Below are 26,371 nucleotides of genomic sequence, written 5' to 3'. Positions count from 1 at the left end.
CTTAACATGATTTAATCATTTGGAATGTACTCAGGGTAAATCTATAATGAGATATGTGTGCAAAGGGAGCCCCAGTGAATGAGTCTTGTTGAAATGATGGTCAACTAGTCAGCTGGTCTTCTAATTAGACCCAAGATTGGAGTGTCTTCTCATAGGCCACAGCAGGACAAAATGATAAAGGCATAAAGGGAATAGATGGACCAGACAGAAAATAGCAAAAAAAACACAAAAATTTATGTAAATTTATTAACATAGATATACTTAAAGTGTGTTAATCTTGAAAATTGACCACTATGTTTAATATTTACCACTGAGAAATGTCACATAATAAAAAGTCCTGAATATTTGAAAAGAGCAAAAATATTTTTTCATGTTCTGTCACTCTTACCTTTCTCTTCTCTCCTTTCACCTCCCTGCTCTTCCTTTTCCATTCATTCATATCTCTAAAGCTGAGTAGAACATATATCTAAATAATTCTTTGGCTGTGATAGTATAGTTCTACACATAGAGAAAAAAATTTTCCCTTCACTTACAAAAATATTTTCTCAATTGTGGAAATCAGTGTTATTAATGTGTCTAGTATTCATTTGTACAAATGGTACTAATAGTAGTTTTATAATTGTGAACCTTTAAACAGTTGTATTACAAATATGGAATATAATCTTGCCCAAATGTCATTTCAATGCCAATAAAAACCTATGAATAGACTAAAAATATAAATAAAATTCTGAGACTGTACTCTACTCCTAACTTAAGGTCTTTTGCTAAAAATGATATTGGTTTCAGCAGTTTAATTTTAGAAGATAATTTATAACAAAAATAGTTCATAATTGTCACAAGGGCAGAGAGAATATAATAAGTGGGGTGACTGTGGAAAACACTAAAATGACACAATGGCAGAAGCTATGTAGGCAAAAGAAAGGAATGTTCTGCCAAAAGATACAAGGGATTTCACATTCTAGGGGAATTTCATACATGAACTAAGTAGACTTTATTTTACACGTGTCAAATATGTTCTCAGATATATGTCCCTTTTTCTATATCAATGAATCTTTCAAATTTGGCTATAGAATAGGATTGTGAGTTTCTGAATTGGGAGACACAACTGTCAGGCAATTGACAGAATTGTCAAGATATTCAGTGTTGAGACATTTAGGATTTTTACGAATATGGCCCAAGTACAGAGTTTGTGAGATAATTGCCTACTTGAGTTAGCATTTGAAATCATTTCTGATTGTGTGCCTTTCCTACGTCTTGTAAGTTTAGGGTTTTAGATAGCTGGGAGTAAACTGTTTATAAATAGAAAACAGTTTCATAACAAATATTCACATGGACTTATTTGACTTGAATCATACTCCGACACTCCTGGTATAACACATATGCTATTTACATTGTAACCTTATAAGTAAAGCTAGAGATATATCTGAAGGTATGGATAGAAATGAAAGCTTTTTCCATTCCTTTATTTCTGTTTTTTCCTTGGGCATCCTACTGTGCTTTGGTCTGTGTCAGATGGGAAGCTCTGAAAGCATGTGGTCCAAGTAGGAGGTCTCTCTCCACTCCCCTCCACACATGTCTGGTGTGAAGCCGCAAGCCCAGGAGACTTCCAATGAATAGAAATTCACTGCTACAACTGCAACTACCAGATATAAAGATCAATAGGATTAAAAATCGAGTCCTATCCCTGGCTCCATGATAATTTTGTTTTGACAAAACCCCAGGGCCAGTAAGGAGGAATGTATGCGAGGGAAAGACTAGAGGAGAAGAAAATTTTACCTGGTTTCTTATGATGACAAAACAAACAAATTTGATGAACATGGAAAAAAGCTCTCCTGAGGAAGAGAGAAATTTTACTTCTCTTCAAATACACAGGTTTGTCAAAATCCTTCCTCCCACACTATCCAAGAAAATGGATTGCCTAACCCTTTACCTCCATTACCCCAACCCCAGTCACCAAGTCTGAGTTAGTAGAAATGCATTTCCACTCAGATGATGATTTAAATAAGAGTTCACAACTTGTGATCCAAGGTCCTTGATCTCCACTTTGCTCTCTCCTTTTTTTTTAAACAAGTTTGTTCAATTTGGGTTTAGAAGTAAAAGACCTCTTTCATCAAAGGGGGAAGCAGAGGTATGTATGGTGGTTGGTAACTCATTCGCATTTTCTATCAAAATGTAATTTCAATGTCTTTTTGTTTTATTTACACTTTAACAAATATAATAGATATTTGTATACAAGAATCTAGCTAATTTACATCAATATCAGAAAAACAAACCGTTTGGGGCTTTTAAACTACTAATTCTGCATTAAAAAATCAAAAAGTGGGGACATCCGTGAAAGGTCTCCCCTGCACCTCCGAAGGACTTTAGGACCATGCCTAATTTTCAGGTCTATAAATGTCTAAAGTTCTCTAGACCCCCATGAATGGGTACCAAATTCCAGCATTTGAGCTAATGATGCAATGGCTTGTAGATCTGTCTCAAGGATTTTTCTTTTTAATATGTAGAGACTCCTTGGGACACCAGAAATTCTCCAGTCAGTACTTTTTTAAATTATACATTTGTTAACCTATAGGCCTTTGGAAAGAAGGTCTCTGTGTTGCATTTTTCTAGTTTCTCCTTTACACATCACTATAACAATATTGTGCTTTCCTTTACTCTCTTTCATTGTTGCTGGAGAAATTTATCTTTCTTTATATTTCTTTCCCCAAACTCACCCAACTCAGTGTATCCCTTGGCACAGGGTTATCGAGAAGCCCTTTAGAAAATAGAACTAAGCAGAAATATTCAGAAATGTGGCTAATGATATAGTATAGTATTTATAATAGCAAAATCCTAATTTAATTAATCAGATTGTATTATATCCCAAAATGTAATATTATGATGCTATTGAAATAATGATTATAAAGAATTTATAATGATGGGGGAAATGTTTACCATATAATAAGTTATAGCAACCATGAAACTATGGATAATATAATCTCAGCTACATACAAAAGTATATATACATAGAAAAAAGGCTGGAAGATAGTATACCAAAATATACCAAGATTATTCCTAACGGTTGGGATATTTTATAAATATTCTGCCATGTGCATGTAGTTCTAGCAAAAATTCCTGACAGCCATTTTATTCAGAACCTGCTTGGCACTTGGTATGGAGCTAAGTGTGTATAGCTATTATCACATTTAATCCTTGGCATACCCTATAAAGTAGATATTAATTTTATTCCACATAGAAGAAACCCACATCTCAGAAATTCTGAGCAAATTTCATTAGGTCACACGGGTAGCACTAATAATTAGTAACCCCATTTTACAGGTGAAAACACTGAGGCTCAGAGAGATTAATTACCTTGCTCAAGGTCATTTTACAAGTTAAGTAGCAGGACACATTTGAACCCAGACATTTCTGACTTCAAATGTCTTGGTGTTTCCAACATATCCCACTGTTTCTCTGAAAACAAACATTGACAATGACAACAAAAACACTTTAAAAAGTGTAATAAAGAGAAGGACATTAACAAGAAGAGCATTCTGTTTCTGCATTGATATCTGAGCTGGTTAGCTGTTCTGACTAAGCCCTCTGACACTACGTTTTCATAATATTTACCTTCTGAGAATTTCAAAATTCTCATAGGAAATGTCTTTTGGTGTCTCCATAAATGTTTTGTTGTTATTGTTGTTGTTCCTAGTAATAAGCCTTGTTTGAAACCAGTTACACTTCAAGCAGAGTTGAAAAGTTAGTATCTATTCTCAGTCTGCAGATAATGCATGCTCTGGTACCATATTCAGAGAATTTAAAAAAAAATTTTTTTACTAAAAGTTTCCTGTCTGTTATTGGGCTAGAAAATTCGAATAACAAGTGCAAACATTACTGTCAGAAATACAGCATGTCATCAAAAACTGCTGTGGAAACTCAAAGATAGATAAGAAATAATGAGGTTTATAGATTCATTAGCATTTGAATGATGAAACATGTATATGTGTTACTCCTTTGATCAATACTGCCCTGGAGGGAAAGTACTGTATTTAATTGTCTTTCCCAGACCTTCCTCTGTGGACATCTGGTTGCTATGCAGTCCCGAAGCAGGACATTTCCTTGCTCAGTGTTGTAGAATTCTAGTTCCTGTTTTATTACCTGTGATGGCATATGTTAGGAGGAAATGTATGAAAAAGCATGATCAGAAAGCTGGGAGCATGTTCAGGAAAGATATGTCCTCTATTCTCTCTGCATCACCCGGACTTGACTGACAGGCATGCTGTAGATGAACAGGTCATATCATTTCTAGGTAGTTGTTAAATTGGAGTGATTTTATTATATATGTTGTATTGTATATAGATGGTCCCTGACTTATAGTTTTTAGACTTTGAAAAAGATGGTGCGAGGATGATATGCATTCAGGAGAAGCTATACCTCGAATTTTGAACTTTGATCTCTCCCCAGGTTGATGCTGAGCAGAGGCAGTGAGCCATGGCTCCCAGGCAGGCACCCACGAGGTAAACAGCCAATCCTCTAGTGTTCTTTGCTGCCAGTGTTTTTTGCCTATTGTATCCTGAGCATGTTTAAGGTAGGCTAGGCTAAGCTATGATGATTGGTAGGTTAGGGTATTAAATGCATTTTTTTTCTTTTTGATGTTTGAAATTCAAATAACTTTATTTAAATTGAAAACACGCTTCTTAAAAACACGCTTATTAATAGTCAAAAAACCCTTTTGCTATAAAAATTCTATAGAGTATTTGTAGATAAGGCAGAAGTAGTTCTAGGTTAATAAGACCAGCTTTGACTTCAGACTTTATGTTTTAAATTGTAGAAAATGGAAAAAAAGGTAGGTTATTTGCAGGAAACGTGATCACCATATGTACTCAGAGGTACACATTTGGTGACAGGAGAGACTTTTAAGGGCATGTTGGGATCTCAGAAGCAGTTCTTAAAGTTTTATTTTCTTGGATATTAAAAATGCCTAAGATCCTTCTTCATCCTGGTCTTGGGAGTCAGATAATACATTAAATGTCCCATATCAGCAATTTTATACTCTACACAAGAGGTACGTCTGAAACCATACTGAGTATTACTGTGGGAGAGTGGAGTAGGTTTGTAAAGAAGTTGAGATACCTCGGTGAAAAATTAGCTGAACTGGCTCATTCATTTCTATGGTAACAGCATCTTCTTCTTTATTGACATTACTTGTTTGTGACAACTTAATATTTTCATTTCCAAGTTCCCCACTTGCAGAAAATTTCGCTCTGTCTTTTGCACAGGAAATTACAACAGCATCTCTGATATGACTGAGATCTCGGCATATATGCGCAAATTCACCAGAAGGCATCTTTACTGCACAGCTATACACTTGTTCTGGAATCCCAAGTTGTTCAACATCCAAACCCATTAACTTCATTTCATAGTCTGAAACGGTTTCTTTACTTGGAACTTCAAATTCTAGTGCCAAGGTGTCCACATTAGCTTCAGCTCTTGGGGTAGGGATATCTTCGTTGCCAGCGCATTTTTGTACTTTGGACATGTTGGTGGGGTTCATGCCCATGGGCAGGTTGTGGTTGCAGCGGTAGGTATGGGAGCCCTGGGAGCACAGGGTGAGGTGCACCAAAGAGATATCCCAGCAGGCCTCACTGATGAGGTCCTGCATATTTTTTTCAGGATGGAGCCCTGGACCAGGTGTACTTCAGACACGGTGGGGAGTCACAAAGATGAGGCTAAAAGCAAAGGGAAGTAGGAGGTGTAACCAGCCCAGACTTCACAGAATGAGAGTGAGCAGGCTGAGCAGCGATGAGAGCCTGAGATCAAGGAAGATCTATTAAATGCATTTTTGACTTGCGATATTTTCAACTGACATGGGTTTCTTGGGTCTTAACCCCAACGCAAATCTAGAAGCATCTGTTCATCTGAGCTACTTCATTAAATGAGTTCCACAGGCACTGTGAATGCACGCTTTTCCTTTTGTGATTTCCCAAACCAGTTGCAAACTTTTCATATGCAAGCAAGGCCAAGGCCACATTTTATTGGGGGGGAGGGGGACAAGTGCATTACAGTCAGATAAACCTGGCATCAAGTATTGATATCAGTTTTCTAGCTCTGTGATATTCAGGGAATTATTCAATCCCTGTGGGCCTTAGTTTCCTCATCTGTGAAACGGGATCATTCATATGTATCTCATGGAACCTTGAAGAGAATTAAATGAGTAATATAAATAAAAAGTCTGACTTATTGCATAAATTATTTTCTTTCTCCCTTTTACCTCTTCCCAATGATCTGTACTGACAACGTGCTTAAAGTGAAGTAGTATATGTAGTAATCATCAAAAACAAGATTTGCTACGAAAATATTATTTTAATATTTTAAATAATCTAACACAAGATTTGTTGCAAAAAGATTATTTTTAAACCAGAAATGTAAATGATTTGGAGGAGGGGACAGAGGTTTGCCTACTTTAAGCTATATTAAAATTATTTGCCAAAGGGCTGGCCAGGTGACAGGGAGGAGTGTGCTGCAGAAGCAAACACACAGTTGATGGTAGTCAGTATGCCCTGAATAAAATAGAAAGTGGATTTCTAAAGGTGGATAATTGAGAATTTCTTATATTTCGTTTTTTTGCTTATGAACTGGTGGCACACCTGAGGGATGGGGTAATCCAGGACTTAATGGAGGGCAAATTCTAAAATGCCCCGAAACTTATCTTGCTAGAGAGAAGGATGCCAATGTCTACCAGGTTTCTGCTTGTTAATTTCTACGGTTGCTGCTACTGGGGAAATTGTCCTCATTTGCATTGTCTTTCAGTGACCTACCTGGAGGCAAACACCTGCAGACACTTTATGTTCACAGGAAGTATCACTTGGGACAGAGAGTCACATCCATTCAGTGCAACCAACTATGTTAAAATAACATTATGGGCAAATATTTCAAAGCTTAACATTTCAAATGATCACTTCACATACTATTTTACTCTCTCTTATTGCTCATAAGTAATATATATCACGTCCAACATAACTTCTTGGCCTCTCCTTTGCCCTGCATTTTTAACTCTTCCAAAGGAATTGTTAGAGCTAATTGTAGGACTTCAACACTGCATTCTTATATTTTAAGAGAGAGGAAAATATCCCTGGTGAAAGAATGATTTGATTTCAGTTGAAAATAAAGAATGAATTTTTTAAAAATAATAAAAAGGAAATGCATTTGGTATTGTGAATAGGTATGTTACTTATAAATTATGCATGCATGCATGATTGCATATTAAAGAGAATCTGTTAGTCATAAAAATTACCATTTGCATATTGTTCCATATATAAATGTGGTTTTTTCTAAATGTAAGCATATATGAATATATACAAAAATATATATTTTTCACATAATTGTAATTTATAAATTTTACATTTTAAGAAAAAATCATCTGGAAAGAAAAATTCTGAATGTGTATTAGCAATTTTTATAAGTATAAGTTTCTTTTAAAAAACTATTTCCTTGGTCTGCTTAGAGCATTCTTCAAAAGAATGGTTTCCTTTCTTGAATTAATGTTCAAAATCTCTTTTTATTTTATTTATTTCTATTTGTATGTATGTGTGTGTGTTCTTAATAGTCATAGCAAAATAGATTCAGCTGGTTTAGGGTTATAAGAGACTTTTAAAAAAGCACTCCCTCTGTGTTGTCAAGATACTGTTTGCACTGAAGCTATAAACTATATGACTAGTTACGGAGCCCACTGAAGGAGGAAAATCAAGCCATGTTTAAAGAAAATAAGTTAAGAACTTTCAAAGTGATCATGACTTAAATTAACATGTTTACCACAAATGTAGTAGAAATGTAATCTTTTTTTCCAATGGCTAAAACAATAAAAAAGTCTGCCTTAAACACTTTCTCCCTTAGGCAGCTATACATCAAGGTTCTTGTGTTTAGGTTTTGGCTTTTCATTGGAGCTTTCTCCACCATGGAAATAATAAGAACTTGGGTAATTTATATCATGTGACATTGACAATTATTATTTATATTGATATTGAGAAGCATCAGGTACATTCTCTAAAATCTACTGGTAGTAGATTGGGTTTACTGTATATTGATGAGAAACTAAGACACAGAAAGGAGATATTTTGCTACCTATATGTGCAGAGACCGTATGTGGTCATAAAGATAATCTATTTAATAATCCGGGGACTCACAAACCAACAGCAACCAACAGATGACCTCCCATCTCCAGGAAGTCTACAAAACCCCTGGCCGAGACATCTTATTCATGATGTTAACCTAGTTATTGCCAATGATAGTTAACCTGCTTATGTGTTAGTCTTTTCTCTTCAATTAGACTGCAACTTCATGAGGATGTATGCTTTCCTATTACCTCCCTAGCTCACTCTGTCTAACATTATACTTTTGATAAGGATCAAGGTTTATTAGGTATTTGGTTGAAAATAATTCCTATGTGTATTATAGTGCAAATAGAATGATTTACTTTGTAGAGTTAAAATAGTTAAAGAAATGACAGGAAAGTCGTAGATGTGGAAGTAAGTGAGACTTTGTAGAAATGATTATTGATTTCTATTGGTGAAATTCATACATCTCAGGACTAACTTAAGTATCACTTTTGTGGCTTTTAATAAGTCACATTCTATTTTCTTGTAGGAGGCCTCCTGAGCCAAGGTAACAGAATCTGTCTTCTCTTCATGAGCAGAACCAAGATTCACTAACCTCACAGGCTCTGGCTATCACCTGGGGAAGTTGAGGCATTTCTACTCCTCGGATCAGGTCAAATAAACCCCAGCTTTAAGAAAAGAATAGTTTGCTTTTGTTCTGATCTGAATTGTTCGTACTGGCGGACTATAATAATTACATGTTGAATATCCTTGCTCTTATTTTCATTTCACTTGTATAGAACAGTCCAGCAAGAGAGAGGTTGGAGTAAGACATTAGAAATGTATGGAACTTCCAGGAAAAGATTCGCCCAGCCGCCCCATTAGAATTTGAAACTAGCTCAACTGGTTAGTGGATTGACACAATCCCTCCTTCTGATGGAATTAATGCTAATTCTGGACATCTCAAACCAGACTTTTCAACCCCTGGTGGAGTGTATTCAAAGTAAGCGGGCAGAGAAGGAGGCAAAAGCCTGTGCCCCGCCATCCCTCCCACATCCCCTTGGTGCAGAGTGGGAAGAGAAGTTGCCAGGATCAATGTCTCCCCAAGCAGTCTCTCTTCCTAGTTTTTCCACGGAGAAACCTCACGCAAACCTGAAAATATTAATAGACTAATTACCAGTGCCTTCATTTGCAAGTCTTATTCGTTTTTCCTTCTCAGCCTTCCCGCCCACCTCCTCTACCCTTTCCTAGATTTCAGCAAGGGAAGAGAGAATCCAGGAGGGGGGACAGTGAACTTCGCCACAAAATAAGTCAAGGGAGAAATGAAGTACTAATTAAGAAAGCCGGGGTGTTATGCAAATGGCCCACGCACGGAAGGCAGCCTAATGAATGTGCCCTGAGTGGATGGGCGGCTTCGCAGCGCCGACAGCTGGCTCCCAGGAAGGTCAGGCGCAGGCGGGTGCGCGGGAGCATAATCCTTCAGATTGGCAGCTCTGCCCCCTGGTCACCGTTTGATTATCTCCCAAATTGCTGTATTTCACAGAGATAATGATTTTTTATGGTCACAGATTTGAAGACAACTGCTGTATCCTCAGGGTTGTCGTTCTGCAAGGAGACGCTGCCTCTTCCTTCAGAAGAGAGAGAGGGGAGGGTGGTGGGGGGCGAGTTGCTTCTCCTTTTCTCTCCCTGGCAACTTACTTCCTGGGATGTTTTATTATCATAATGAAAGCGATATATAGTGTTCAGGGAACCACCCCAGTTCCGATGAATCCCAATCCTTATTCCCGTTCCTTAGCTGGTGTTTAGGTCTGGCAGGCTTCCGGGCTAAAAGAGTCTTTTATTTTAAGAGAGAAGGGCAAGGTTCATGTGGTGGCTCTCAAAAGTGGTGTTAAGTGTGTGTGTGTGTGTGTGTGTGTGAGAGAGAGAGAGAGAGAGAGAGAGAGAGAGAGAGAGAGATTCATTATGTGTATCATGTGTCATTACTTAGGGCCAATCCTCTGAGGGCTGAGACCTCATTCTGGGAATCTCCTCCATCCACCTCCTCCGACCTCGCTTGGAGCTGTCCCAGAGTGGGAAATGAGGCTGTGACTCATGGTCTCTCTAGAGTTCTTTTCAAAAGCCTTCAAGGTGGGAACTTTTGGCTGGAGCTCCAAGTAGAATTTTCATTTAATTCTCATGTAAAGAACAATGCGGGGGGGGGGGGGGGGCAGCAAAGTTTAACTCCGGGAATAATATTCCCCTTGAAGATTAGTTTATTCAGCATTAGTTATGGGATTACTTGTGAGCTCAGGGATTGTGGGAACATACTTATTTTCCTTTGAGAAGGGGACCACTGAAGCTCTGGCATGACCTTGATTTTCTATTGATGCCATGGACATTTTTGTAGTAATTTGAACCCAATTTCTGCAGGGATGTTCTTCTGACCTGATAAGGGAACATCAAGGTTTTGCCACTGGAAGAACTGCAACCTGAAAGCCATTTGTGTTTTCCGTTCAGCCTTAATTATTCCAATATTGCTGGCATTTTAATATTTATGAAGGGGAAGGATTTCCTGGGATTCATGTTTTAAATCACTTCTCTTCATCTTAATTGAAGAAAAGGTAAATAGAGCAAATGAAACCCACTTGGCTGGAGGTCTTGCTGGAGCTTCTCTAGGAAACACAATTCAAAGGTGGCTTGATTATATCCTGTTTCCTATCAAATATTAGCTTCTTCATATCTTTCATTGTTTCTACTACATTTAGTTAGTACGCATTTTATTTTTTTTAAATATACAAGTTATGTATATGTGGGTTCTGTGTATTTATTTAGAGAACTGTCTTTCTGAATAAAAAATAGAAGTTTACATCATTTATCTTTCCATGTCTGTAGCTCAAAAAAGATGTAAAACTGGGTGCTTCTGCAGGCCAGTTGCCAGACATCAGTAGGTCCTAGCCATATTTTTTTTCAAACCTGAAAGTCTGTCTCTCCCCCCAGGTAAGTTTATATTGAGAGGTAAGTAACCAGCCTCACTGCAGAGCTCAGTGGCTTCCCTGGCATTTTGGCTCATGTTCACATTATGAGAAGCAAAGTCTATTTTTTTTTTTTGACATTAGATCATTCTTCAAAGAGTTTCAGTGATTCTTACCAGGTTTTTTTATTTATTATTGACTAGAGGCCTGGTGCATGAAAATTCATGCACTGGAGGGGGGGTGGTCCCTCAGCCCAGCCTGCCCCCCTCTCACAGTTTGGGAGCACTCAAGGGCAGGAGGTGACCCGGCGATCAGGGGAAGGCGACACCCCCATCACACCTCTGCTGCTGCCACTGCCGGCAGCTCAAGCCTTGGCCGGCCCTGGTTGCCTGAGCCTTGGGCAGCTGGGCAGCTGCCATCTGAGGTTTGCCTGCACCTTGGGCCAGCCCTAGGAGGCTGGGCAGCCGCCATCTGAGGCTTGCCTATGCCTTGGACCAGCACTGGGCAGCTGTGGGGCTGAGGGGACTGGGGGACTCCGGAGGCAGGGCATGGAGCGGCTGAACCCGCCTGGGGGTGGGCCTGGCCATGCCGGGCGCCTGCCGCCCCGGTGGGGCTGAGGGGACTGGGTACCGCCATCTTTGAGGGCATGGCAGTCAATTAGCATATTCCCTCCTTATTGGCTGTGGGTGCCGCCATCTTTGTGAGGACTTGATGGTCAATGAGCATATTCCCTCTTTATTCGATAGGATTTTTTTTAGAGAGAGAAGAAGGGAGAAGAAGAGAGAGAAACATCAATGAGAAAGAAACATGGATCCATTGCCTCCTGCATGCCCCTCACTGGGGATCTAGCCTGTAACCCGGGTATGTGCCCTGACTGGAAGAGAAATGTTGGCTTTTGGGTGCATGGTGAATGGGATGTTACTCAACCAACTGAGCTACACTGGCCAAGGCAATTCTTACCAGGCCTTGCTCTAGAAGTAAAGAAAGCAATCTAACAAGGTAATGTGGCAGCGTTAAAAGGTTGGGATTGAGATATTAGATGGGGTGGCCTTGAGTAGCTGACATTGAGCTTTGACATGGAAATCCATGTGCATGTCAAAGGTAGAGTGTCTGGGCAGAAGAAATGGCTACTTCAAAGGTTCTGAAGTCAGGTTATGCATGTTAGGGAAATAGCAAGGAGAACAGTGTGTTTGGAATGGAGTGCACAAGAGGAAAAGGGAGGGAGATGAGAACTGAGCATGGACTATGGACTTGGAGTCTGGTCCTATAACTTCTATAGCTGATGGAAAGATGCATGGCTTCTGTTTTAAGTGGAATGGACAGATTTAAACAATCTTCTGCAGATGAACATTATTCATGATTTATAAAAACACTGAACATCATTGCATATAAACTTTTGCATACTATTTTACTTGTTCATTCATTCATTAAATAAAATTATTATCGAGTGCCTACTTAGTGCCAGATGCTATGCTAGACACCTCAGATCTGATGGTGGAGAGATCAGACATAGCTTTGCAGTGTATGGCTGTCCCTTAATATATTTATCCATACCATATTTTGGAATTCTTTCCAATATTTTGCTATTGCAAGGAATGCTATAATGAATAACTTTTCATGTTGACCATTCTAGACATATCAAGTGTATCTGCAGCATAGATGCCTCAGAGTTGAATTATGGGTCACGTGACATGTTCATTGGTGATAGTTTTAGACATTGCCAAGCTTCCCTCCATAGAAATTGTACTAAGTTATGCTCTCACCAGCAGTGTAGAAAGAAAGAAAGAAAGAAAGAAAGAAAGGAAGGAAGATTAAATAACTGAACCAAGCGCATTTTTGGTTGGTTAGAATCTTGAATTAGCCTGATATTCCTATGATCTGGTGATGAAAGGGGTTGTTTTGAATAATTCCATGGCACTTTCATAAGTTCAAATGTCCCTAGGACAAGGAAAATTCAAATTGTGTATGAACAACAGAGAATGGCAGGGTCTCTGGCTAAACTGGAGCACATATGCCTTACCTACAGGCAATCACATTCAAATTTTTTAAAAATGATGCACTGGCTAAACTAAACATTTCTGTTAGTTCTTGAGTGCTGCACAAGGCTGGCACTCTGCTAAGATCATCATGCACGTTATCTCATTAATTACTCATAACACATTGTATGCAGTAGGTTCCCCATCACCTTCATTTTTCTTGCTGAGAAAACTAAGGCTCAACAAAGAACTTCCTCTTGCTGAGAAAACTAAGGCTCAACAACTCTATTAAGAAGCAGAGTTTGTGGAGACAGGCACTCTGTTTTTATAATCTGTGACCATTGTCACAATATCATGCAAATTATATATGACAGGTAAGCAACCAGATATTTTCCCCCCATGGATTAGAAAGCATGTAACATTTGGAAACATCTAGAGCAGCATTATCCTATAGATATACTTACAAGCCACATATGTAATTTAAATTCTCTCATAGCCCCATTTAAAAGGGTAAAAAGAAACAGATGGGATTAATTTCAATAAAAATATTATTTAATCCAATATATCCAAAATATTATTACAACATCTAATGAGTATACAAAAGTTTTAATGAGATATTTTGCATTCTATACCTTGGGAATTCAATGTCTATTTTACACTTAAATCACATCTCAATTAAGATATCAAGTGTTCAGTAGTCACATTTGGACTATGGCTATTGTTGAATAGTAAAGATTTAGATGATGGGCTACATTTTTCACACTGAATTTTTTCTTAGTATTATACAGAGCCATAATTTCATTAAACTCCATTTTTTGTAGATAAAGCAGGAATTCCACCAATATCATAATTACAGGGGAGGGGGTTGCCAACAGGTGCTTTTCTTCTGATCTAAGAAGTTTGTGTGAACTTCTCAGCACAAGGAGTTTGACATCCTGTAATTTATGGCCTAAGTTATATAAGGTTTACACATATGTCCTGATGTTACCTAAAATATCCCTTCCTATTACGTTCTCTTTATGAACCAGTTTGGTGGATGAAATATTTATGTGCTTTTGCTATGAACATAAGTCTTATAAAGGAACTATGCTTTGTGCTGCTAACTTAAATGGATTTGGAAAGCAAAGTGGAAAAAACTATAACTTTATGGTAAATGTTACCACCCCCCTTTAATGCATTATTATATTTTATAGTTAAATAGAATGGAACATTGAGGCACTTGTGCAGAATACATAAAAGCACAGAGGCAGTGAAGGAGACCAAAATTACATTTGAGCTTATTAATTTATGAAAAAAAAAACACCAAAATATTCTCAGACAGCTGCAACATCAACTCAAACGAACATATTCTAACATGTCAGCAACCTCCAGCTCACAGTCCTGCCAGGATAAAATTAAACAAAACAATCTCCCCAAATTATTAAAGTCTAAGTCTTTAGGAGAATGCCCTACATTATACCTTAAATTACCAAACTATAGGCATAACTGTGTAGCCACATGTCTCTTTACCTCTGTGCTGTATAATTGTATACAGATGTACCCAGTGTTATGCAACAGACTTGCTCCTTAAAAGGTAGAGCACAAATTCAATATTAAAAATCCTTTAAATGCACTAAGGCAACTAGCTCTTTAAAAAGGTTCTTTTATAATAAGATTATTCACGTCTAATTCCTCTCTTTGGAAAGTTTTTAAAAAAATATATTTTATTGATTTTTTTACGGAGAGGAAGGGAGAAGGATAGAGAGTTAGAAACATCAATGAGAGAGAAACATCGACCAGCTGCCTCCTGCACACCCCCTACTGGGGATTTGCCCGCAACCAATGTACATGCCCTTGACCGGAATCGAACCTGGGACCCTTCAGTCCGCAGACCGACGCTCTATCCACTGAGCCAAACCGGTTTCGGCTGGAAAGTTTTATGATAGGATTTTTGTAGTTTAAAAAAAATGTTTCAGAAGTGCGGAGAAGAGAGAAAAGGAAAACGATTACTATATGTATACGGTCTAGGATGCCACCTCTGCCCAGGGCCCTAGTCCATCTCACCTATGCAAAGATGTCACTCACAATTCTCTTATTTTCCTGTCTACTGGATAGTCTTATTAGCCTTCAGGAATATTTTTTTAAAAACCCTCTCAGGAACTCATTTTGACTTCTGTCTGCCACCCCTTTTCTTCTCTTGACAGTAAAATGCCATGAAAGGGTTATCTACTTGATGTCTCAAATTCCTCTCCTCAGAACTGGTGAGTTCTATGTGTTGTGAGTTTGTCAAAAGCTTCTGAGGAAATTTTCAGTTTTCTATAAAAAGGATAAGATCAGGAGTCTTTCTCATAGTAAGGAAAACAGGCACACATGTGCATTTCAACATTCCTCTCCCCCACTAAAAATATCTTGTTCGTGATTGTATTAGTTTGGAAGCGTTGCTGTAACGTAACCAAGTACCACAAACTCAGTGGCTTTGACAAAGAAATGTATTGTCTCACAATTCTGAAGGCTAGAAACCCCAAATCTGCAGTCCTGCTTCTCTGGGATACACGGAAGGATCTATCCTATGCCACTCTTCTAAATTCTTGTAGCCTCAGACATTTTTTTATCTTGTAGATGGCTGTCTTCTTCCTGTGCCTCTTCACATGTCTGTATCCAAATTTTCTTTAAAAAAAAAATAAGGACACCAATCATGTTGCATTAGGGCTCACCCTAATGAGCTCATTTTAACTTGATTACTTCTGTAAAGAACCTATTTCCAAATAAGATTATATTCTGAGATACTAGGAGTTAGGATTTCAACGTATCTTATTTGGGGGCCACAATTCAGCTCGTGGAAACCACAATTCAAAATCTGGTTTTCATTTTGACCCACCTCTAGGGATAGGGATCTCAAATGTGTTGGAAAAATTTGATCTGATTGTTCATCATAACAGGGTCTGCAAATTCACATGAACTGTAACTACATAAAATTATTGTTCATAATTATCTTATAGATTGACACAGCTATCCTTGAAAAAGAAATGAAGGAATTCTATGGAATATATTTCTCTATTCATCCATCCATCCATCCATCCATCCATCTCCACGAATCTATCCACCTATTCAAACCTTGACTTATTATTTGCATAGAAATTATTGGGTGCCTACTATGGATTTAATGTTTTGCAATGCACTAGAGCAGTGGTTGGCAAACTCATTAGTCAACAGAGCCAAATATCAATAGTACAACGATTGAAATTTCTTTTGAGAGCCACATTTTTTAAACTTAAACTTCTTCTAACACCACTTCTTCAAAATAGACTCGCCCAGGCCATGGTATTTTGTGAAAGAGCCACACTCAAGGGGCCAAAGAGCCGCATGTGGCTTGAGAGCCGCAGTTTGCCAACCACGGCACTAGAGTATAGAGGCATACACTGGCAAGCTTCCATAGTTTTTGCTTTCAGGGAAGTATACTGTAGATGGTAAGACAAGGCATAGCATGTGAAAACTGAGGTAAACTGAACTTACAGAGATGCCATATGTCATTTGAAGTTTACATTATTAAATGCCAAGTATTCCGAGTGGGGATATCACTGAATCAAGATGTTAGAAAATTCTTCACAATGGTATGACCACGTTTGGTTCAATATCAGCTAAATTAAGTCATTGAATTCTGCTTATGTATATATATATTTTTTTTTGAAATTGACACCCTGACTTTGAAGGCCTTGCTCTAGCTTGATCAGACCTTAAATATCTCCATATAATGTTTCATAATACTTCAATCATAACTAGTCTAATAAACTCTTATCTTTTCCCCAAACTTATCCTTCCCTGCTTTAAGGGATTCCCCCCATAAGCTTTTTGTTTAAGAATAGCTTTAGATTTTCAGAGCCATTGAACTGAATACCATCTCTATAGTTTTGCCTCTTCCAGGATATTATATAAATAGAATCATGTAACAAACTGTTTTTTTCAGGCTGGCTTCTTTTACTTAGTGATATGCACTTAGGGACATGAGTGCATGTTTTTGCATGGCTTGTTAACTCACTGTTTTTGACTAAATCTTGCATTGTGTGGGTGTACCACAGTTTACTTACACTTCACCTGTTGGAGGGCATCTCAGTTGCTTCCAGATTTTGGCCATTATGAATAACCTGCTATAAACATTCATGTGTGGTAAGACCTATGTTTTGAAACCAATTGGAGTAAAAATCTAGAAGTGCCGTTGCTGGATAAGGCTAGTGAGTTCCTTAAGAAATGCCAAACTATTGTCCAGTGTGTCTGTACCCTTCTGCATTTCCACCAGCAATGAATGAGGGTTCCTTTTGCTCCGCATCCTCACCAGCAATTGGTATTGTCATTTTAAAAAGTTTTAGCCATTCTTATACATATGCAGTGTTTGCTACCTTGGTTGTTGCAATCTTCTTTTGAGTGTTGGTTTATCTTTTGAATGCTTGGAGTATGTGTTGTACACCCCACCCTTTGCCATCTTCTGTCCCCAACTACCTCTGAAACTGCCATTAAGGGCAGAAGACTTGCAAAATCTCATTCAGCTCTATATTTTCAGTACCTGGTGCAAAGCAGGCATTCATTCAATGTGTGGGCTTAGTGTCCAGTTGTCTTGGGATTGAAGGTGAAGATGGGCAGTTGTGTTCTTCAGAATGGAACTAGCACCACGTTTTGCCCACTTAAGACTTCATTAGTGCAATGGTGGTAGTATCCTGAGAATATGCTTGAAGATAATAACTGTTAAAAGCCAGAAAATAAATATAAACTTTATTTATTTATTTATTTATTTATTTACTTATTTATTCTCCACTGTTTGTCAAACACTAGGATATAATATCTATCTTCTGTGCTAGGGATTAAAAGTAGAGCTGCAAAATGTTTGCATTTTCATTTAGCCTAGCATGAACTATCTATATTTTTCAAAAATGACATGAGAATAAAACTCATCTCTTTATTACTGGGTTCCACATAGGGTATCAGTAGAATAATGTTTATTGCTGCCTCAGACATTAATGATAATCTCTGTAAGGGTTGAATTCTGTTCTAGAATGGGGACCCATGAGAATGTGGGAATGAGTTTTCAGCAAGAAACAAAAGACCAGGAAAAATATATCCAAAAAAACACACACTTAAACTATCAGAAGCATCAAGATACGTGCTCACAAATCCAATAATTTGCTTTGCTAAAAGTCTGTTGACTTATATGCTTCCCACATAATTTGTTTGACTATGGTATTATAGCATAATTTGTTACACATACATACACATACACACACACACACACAAGCACACACATATACACATGCCCTCAAAGGTCTTCCATTTTAAAAGCCCCCTAAGGCCACAGGATCTGAGTTTGTGACTCTTGAATAAACTTGAGGGGGTGGGAGGGAGGAGTCTCGGGAGGAAGTGAATGCATTTTAACTGCCAAGCAAGTTGCACATCTGAATGCTGACACTCTGCTGGGCACTATCCAAGTGGTTTTAGGATCCCGATCTTAGAGGTGCCCTGATGGGGTGAAGCTTTGGCTCATGGTTTATGTCTGGAATTACCTCAATTAGCATTTTACTATGTCTTAAGGTTTTACCCATTTAAAAGAAAAGTTACCATGAGAAATCTATCTTTTACTGGGATGAGATGCTTCTAAAGGAGAGATTGAAGGACTCAAAGTGCTCATGAATCTATCAGATGAGTAAAGTTTAGGAGAGAGGCAAGGAAAGGGAGGAAAGTGGGAGAAAGAGGAAAAGGATTCAATTTACAAGGCTAGTTTTTCTTTCCCATGGAGAAATACAATATATTACCTCATTACATCTAAGATGGTTTTCTTGAAAGTAACTTTTATATTTCTTTTATTCTTTGGTAATTGTGATCATGCAAATTCTAATAATTTATTATTTTTATTTAAACTCATACTGGATACAGAAACCTCTCGTTGCACTAACTCCTATAAATCAACTTGAATTGCCATGTGTGAGTTGAAGATTTATGAAAAAATGTCTAATTTCAATGTAATGGATTCTGGCACATCCTCTTTCTAGTCCCTCCCTTTGCAATCTTTCTAATTTTGATCAAGTGAGCTTTTTGTGCTGTTCTCCTGTCACTTTGTCCTGAAAGCTCTTTGCTGCTCATATACTCATATACCAAACACTTTCCTTCTTCCATTTGCACACATGTATTCTCTCTCTAGACAGGAAGCTCTCCTTCCCTGTTTTTGAATGTTCTAATTTACATTTGGGTTCTTGCTGGACAAAAGCTCTTTCTCCTCTAGGCAAGCTTAGCGTTTAGTGGTAGTGAAAACAGATATTGGTCCTTGCCAAGGCATGTTCATCCTTTAAGACACGTAATAGTTTCTGTATTATTTTATACTTACTGGCATATTTTTGCTTCTCTCTGCTCCCATTAGATTGTGTATGATTCATCTTTGCATCTGCCAGAGCTCCTATCCTATATTCTGTGCTCACTTAATGTCGGTCAGATAAATTTAGGAATGAATGAATGCAAAAACAAATGAATGTGTGAATGTTTATCCTATACCTACTCTGGATCCAATTCTCCCTTTCTTCTCTTTACAGTTGACCACAGAGGAAGGGAGAACATTTTATTTACAGTCATTGCCCAGTTTGTCCCAGATAACTTGTACACCACTGAGAAGCCATCCAGGCACTTTTGAAGCCAGACTCCTCTAAGTTTTTCACTTGTAGAAAATAAGTATGCTCCTTCTCTTTCCCTCAAATAGATCCAGAAAACAGAGTGAAGCTCTCCTTGAGGCCTTAATCAAGTAAGTGGCCACGTTGGAGAAGCCCATGTGTCAGGGAATTGCAGATGCCCTCTAAGGATCTGTGCAAAGCCTATAAAACCCAAGGGTGGCCTCGATCCAACAACCGGAAAAAAAAATTGGGACCCTCAGTCAAATAAGGGCAAGGAAATGAATTCTGCCAACATCATGAATGAGCTTGCAACTGGGTTCTTCCCCAGTTGAGCCCCCAGATGAAAATGCATCCTGAGCAACACCTTCACTACAAATTTGTGACACCTGGAGCAGAAGACTCAGCTGACACATACCTGGAGTCTCGACCCATAGAAACAGATAATAAATGTGTGCTCTTTGAAGCTGCTAAATTTTGGAGAATTTGTTATAAAGCAATGGAAAACTCATGCAGCACTTTTTAATCATCCACATGATATAGAAATTGGTGTCTTAGACTTGTGTTTTATAGCTAATAACATCCTAAAAGATACTCTTCCCCAAAGCAAAAAGAAGAGGATGGACTGAATCTTCTCGCATGTTTGTTTTATTAAGAATAGTTTTTTTCAGAGGTCCATCTCCCTGGCCAATAGACTCCCATTGCACTGGCCAGAATTGCACCTCATACTCATTGCTAAATTGGCCACTGGTAAGAGGAATGCTGAAAACATGACCAGCTTTGGCTAATCCAGATTCATGCTCCCGGGACTAGAGAAAACCCAGCCTCTCTGTTATATGTGACCACTTAGGAGCTGAGAAAAACTAGGATTTTGGTGTTAAGAAAAAGGGGGTAGGTAACAATGTTGAGTGGACAATAATGTCAGCCTCAGCAAGAACATCGTGACTTTGTTTCCCATTTGTAAAAACAGGACCTGGACTAGTTCTAGGTCTGTGGGAAGATATAAGCACTGATAGCTGCTCCTACAGCATTGTGTTGAGAAGCATTCTGTGGCCATCGCTGGCCTCAAAAGGAGGCACTACAGGGGTAGATTAACAGGGTCTGCTGTGGGTACAGGAAGGAGAAATTATGCACAATTGTGATTCTAATGTTTAAAAGCAACTATGATGAAAGAATAAAATTATTTAAGAGTATAGATTACAGAGTCAAACCACCTATCTGGGCTTTGCCACTTAATAAGGTTGTAGTCATTGGCATTTTAATTTTGCTTTTGTATTCTCACCTGTAAAATAAGGAAAAAAGTAGAAAGTGAGGATTAAATGAGATAGTGCACGTGAAAATTCTTAGCCCACTGTTAAAATGTATGTGTGCTAAGAGCACAGGGTAAGTAACTTAATAAATGTTACCTATTATCATATAGAGGCACACAAGACCACTGAGTTAATCATTTAAAAGGAAGATTTCTTGTACCAAAGAAAGATTCAGGGCAGCTTGGTAAAAGCAGATCCACTCAGGCAAAAGTTTCCCTTTTGATGATACTGACATGATGGATAGGCTTGTCTTGTCTGGGACATTCTGGATTTGCCTGATGTAATTATAATATTCCCCTTTTCACTCTCAAAAGTGTCCTGATTGTTCTTACTGAGGTTTTGAGTCAGAAGAACTTTGCTTGATGCTTCTCTTTTTAAAAGACATTTCTGGTTCTGGACGGACTTCCATGTGAATTCTGCCGTCCAGTCATGAGTTTTGGATGGCTGGATAGAATTTAGTGTTTGGCCATGTAGAACATGTCAGAGAGCAAATAAAAGTAAATTTAAAGTATTCTTGCTTATGTAAATGCAAAGGAAGGGATTTGTTTTTCCCATGAATAAATTGGCCTGAAACTGGCCATGCATTAACCTAGATTGTCTCCTACATTTCCTGAGAGCTCACATTGACTAATGTTTCTTTGATCAGTGCATATAGGAAAGGAACTAGAAAAAACACATGTGACTAAGACAAAAGTCTATATGGACATTGTTTATTTTATATAACAGAATATAACATAACTGCCAAAACACTGAAGCAGGTAACTAGTAGTTCTATCAATTCATCTTTAGGTAGCTGCATTATATGTAAGTTTAATATCATCTCATTAATTACGTTTTATCATTATTATATCACTAGAGGCCCAGTGCATGATTAAATCTTGCACGTGTAGGGTCCCCTAGGCCTAACCTGCCATCCAGGCCATATCCATTGCCCCGCAAAGCCTAGCACGCTCTGCGGACACTGCTAGCAGCCTGCTCCCTGCTTTTGATGGCAGGGGGTCCGCTGGTGCTGGAGCGGACACACAGCTCCCCGCTTTCAATCGTGGGGGAGCTGGCTGTCTGTCCGCTGGTGCACCAGGCCTTTCGAAAGCCTCCGGCGCAGCGGAGGCAAAGGCCTGGTGCCGGAGCGGACAGACAGCCAGCTCCCCTGCTTTCGCTCCCCGCTTTTGATGGTCCGCAGCAGGACGTGGGCTTGCTGCCCCAGAGGCCCCTTCTGTGCCACAGCACAGCCATGGCGCAGACGCTGAGCTCGCAAGCTCAGCGTCCCGCAGGCCCAATTGGCCACCCCGGCCACCCCGAGTCCCGCCCCCTGCGCCTCCTGCTGGCCCAATTGTGGGCATAGAGGAGTGATGGTAATTTACATATTACCCTTTTATTATGTAAGAGAATACATATAAACTTGGAAAATTATTATATTCCAAAAAATAATTTAACAGCCCATTTAATGCTGCTAATAAGCATCTTAATCATCTCATAAAGAGGGAAGTTAAATTCTACCCTTGTTCTGAATTTCTTACCATCTCTCATAGAAGACTCATCTCTTTGTCTCCAAATTTTCATGTTCCTCAAAATCTATTCATTGAGTAAAAGATGGATATTTGGGGGAGACCATGGGATGTATAGTTTGTTATCAGCTTTCTTTAAACCTTAATCAACTTTATTTTCTCAATCTTAATTTTAGATGTAAAATATTAGATGTAAAAATTTAGATGTAAAAATATATTATCTTCTGCTAAAGACATACTAACATTAGAATTTTCTTTAAAAGATATTCCAAACATAAAATAATCTATTGCTTTGCAAAACATTAGGCCTTCCCTTTTGTGTAAATGCCATAGGCAGCATGGGACCATGTGCCTGCTCCGACCTCTATGTATTTCCTCAGTAAACATCTAGAGTTTGATGTTCTATCATCAGCATGTAGCTCATCAGCTTAAAGGCATGATTAAACTAGGGAATCAAAACAGCCATTGGTACAAAATACAGGCATATAAGCACAACAAAGGGAAATTTCCTGTCAAAGCAGTGCCAAATTAATTTGCCCCTCCATACTTAATCATGCATGATAAGTTTTATTGCTGCTTCTATAATCTTACTTTTATTAACACTGCTATCAAATTCAGAATCCAAGGTTTTTATTAGCACAGGTGCCTAACAAATAAAAAACAAAACACATTTATGCACGGGAATTTAGAATCATAGCTAATGAGTTAATTTTTATTTTTACCATTAAAGTTAGTCTTACATATATAGGAAATTCTGTAGTGAATATTTTAATTTTTTACCATGGAAATATTATTAATATTGGTATATGTGTTCCTACTTGTTTTGGCCCCACAATAAATCTTTAAATAAAAATGTCCCAAAATCCCATTTGGCATAATTCCCTGAGAACCACCTGTGTGAAAACACAGAGACCACACATGATACATGAAATTGAAATGACAATTAGAAACTGAAAATGACTATGATCAAAGTCTAAGAGAGCAGATACTCAGGACAGAAACACTGCTTAATTTTCCCTTTTGTGCTCAGAAATCAGTAGCTTGGGAGAAACGCAGGCAAGTGACGTGCCAAGGGGTGTCTTAAAAGGATTTATTCCCACCTGTGATCTCCACCAGCACTTCTCACCTGACCACTGGAATACTGCCTAACCTGTCTCCAGCTTCCAGTGTGGCCAATGTCCTTTCACCCCAGTTTTCTGTTTTCTTTTTTTCACACTCATCAGAGTGATTCTTCAAAAATGTATATTACTTAATTTCCCTTCCCTGATTTCAACTCTCCAATGGGTTTCCTTTAATCTTACCTTATAATAGACAAATATGCAAATTGACCGCACCTTCGCTACGCCCAAGCCACGCCCACCAACCGAGCCACACCCACCAACCACGCCCACCAGGAAACTGTTGCAGGGACATTGGAGTGTGGCGGAGCCCAAGGCCGGGAAAGCTTCGGGGCGAAGGCTTTCCCGGCCTTGGGCACCAGCAGGGAGCCTGCACAGATCGCAGGCAACGACCAGGGGGTCGGCTCCTACGATCCATAGCAGGGACGCTGGGTGCGGCTGAGCCCAAGGCCGGGAAAGCCGCCCGAGGCTTTCCCGGCCTTGGGCACCAGAGGGGAGCCTGCACCAATCGCAGGAAACCACTGGGGGTCGGCTCCTGTGATTGGTAGCAGGGACGCTGGGTGCCGCCGAGCCCAAGGCCAGAAAAGCCTGGGGCGGAGGCTTTCCCAGCCTTGGGCACCAGCGGGGAGCCTGCAAGGATCGCAGGAAACCACTGGGGGTCGGCTCCTGCGATCCTTAGCAGGGATGTTGGGTGCGGCCGAGCCCAAGGCCACTGCCCGGGGCCAAGCCCTGACCCTGAAAAAGGCAGAAGGCGGTGGCCACAGCCAAGGCCTGGGTCCCCGGTGCCAGCAGAAAACTGGTGCAGGCAGCCAGGTGAATGAAGGTCTATTGCACGAATCTTCGTGCAAACGGGCTACTAGTTATAGAATAACATCCAACACTTGTACCTGCTTTCACCTTTGCTCCTTTTTCTGACTTTATCTTCTACTCATCTTCCCATCATTCACTGGTCTCAGCCACACTCACTTCTTTTATGTCTCTTGAGCACACTGTGCATGCAAACAAAGGGCTCTTCTCACTGCTTTGAACATTCTGCACCCACGTACTCTCACAGCTTAACTCTATTTTGGTCTTGGCTCAAATGATGCTTCATTATAGAGGCTTTCCTGATAATTCTCTACTAAAATGGTGATTCATTCTCTCTCTCTCCCTCTCCCTCTCCCTCTCCCTCACTCCCTTCCTTCCTCCATAAATCTATTTGCCTTTACCCAGTTTTTTTTTTTTTTTTTTACTGGCACTTATACATATCTATGTAATTAGTGTCTGCATCATTTACTAGAATCTAAGTTCCAGAAAGGTAGGGGATGTTGTCTTATTTATTGATATATCTTTAACATCTAGTATACTGCCTAGAATAGAATAAGTGTTCAATAAATATTGATTGAATGAATAATATCAAAAGCCACTATGGAACTAAGTGTGGAATAAGCATTGCTCGCCCACAGGCATTCACTGTGCACTTGGGATTCCCAGAGGAGACCTTAAGGAGGGAGTTATACTTGAAGTTGGATGGAAGGATGAATAGGTAACCTTTTACCTATCAATTTACCTCCAACAAGAGATCAATAATCTGAAGTCATGGATCATTGTTGGAATGATAAATCCTTAGGTATGCCATAGACTACCTTTTTAAGTGTTTTACATCTTAGCATCTTTTTTGACCAGTTCAGGCCAAAACATGCAGGTGAACAAAACAAAGTAAAACGAATACTCAGAAACACCTAATGCCTTAAATACATACTCTTTCAAGGGCTTGAACTACTAGTGATTAAGATTGCACATGAGAATGCTGAAAGTACTATAGGCCTTACTTGAAATGCTTCAGTGGACAGGTCCTGACAAAACAAAGCTCATGGCAGGACAAGTTCAGTTTCCTTGAATAGCACGTTTAGAAGAAACTTGGATTACTTCTTAAAGCAGTTCTAATACCAACCAAACTGGAAAGGGCCCATGATACCTCTTCTAGAAAGCTGGCCTGGCATCCAGGGACAGTGTCTCCACGGATATGTCAGGGTGGGTCCCTTGGAAGTTATACTACAGTGGAGTGTGTTTGGACTCTAGATTTTGTACTCACTCTAATTGTGGAAATCAAGGCTCCAGTTATGTTAAAGTCATAGCAGGGATGTATGCCTTCGTTATGTTTCAATACCCCACTGAGGACACCTACTTTTGGAGAAATGTGCATTGAATTTGGGAGACAGAGTGATATAATGGAAAATTCACAGATACCAGGGTCAGACTCTTTATGTCTCCAATGTAATAGTGGTATGATCTTGAGAAAGTTACTTAACTTTTGGTAGTTCACATTCTTATTTTCATTGAAAAAAAGAGACTATTTTAAGGTTAAAGCATTTAGCATAATACTATGCTAAATGATAGGAATTTATTAAATGTGGTAGTGAAAATAATAATGGCTACTATTTACTAAGCAATATACTATAAGCCAGAAACCAAAAAATATTTTACATTTATAATTTCAATTGATCCTCACAAAAATACTATGAAATGAGTATAATTATCTTTTCCTTAAAAGATTTAACAGGTCTGGAAACTAAGATTCCAAAAGGCTAAATAACTTTTCCAAACTCACAAAGCAAGAAAGTGGGAAAGCCTGGGATTAGATCTAAGTATGACTGAACATAAATCCAAGTTTCAAGCACTCTGTCAAACTTCTTCTCCAAATAGGAAATGTGTATTAATAATAACAATTAATGTGATATAGTATTATTCTTCAAGCACATTGGTCTCATCCCATAACAAAAATGGAAAAGAAAATCATTAACTAAACAACCAGAATTTATTGAGTCACTTCTATGCTC

General features: G+C 38.8%; 1 pseudogene across 1 annotated transcript in view; it reads right to left on the bottom strand.

The window, feature by feature from the left end:
* Positions 1–4,960: 4,960 nt before the first annotated feature.
* Positions 4,961–26,371, bottom strand: part of LOC307105726 (proliferating cell nuclear antigen-like) — a 39,881-nt pseudogene continuing 18,470 nt past the window's right edge. Inside the window, exon 4 of the transcript in view lies at positions 4,961–5,675. The product of the transcript in view is annotated as a proliferating cell nuclear antigen-like (transcript). The remainder of the gene's footprint in view (positions 5,676–26,371) is intronic.

Source organism: Cnephaeus nilssonii (assembly GCF_951640355.1).
Source record: "Cnephaeus nilssonii genome assembly, chromosome: 9".
In the NCBI taxonomy this organism is placed as follows: Eukaryota; Metazoa; Chordata; class Mammalia; order Chiroptera; family Vespertilionidae; genus Cnephaeus; species Cnephaeus nilssonii.
The sequence above is the reverse complement of the archived record's forward strand: the minus strand, read 5'-3'. Positions and strand labels throughout refer to the sequence as shown.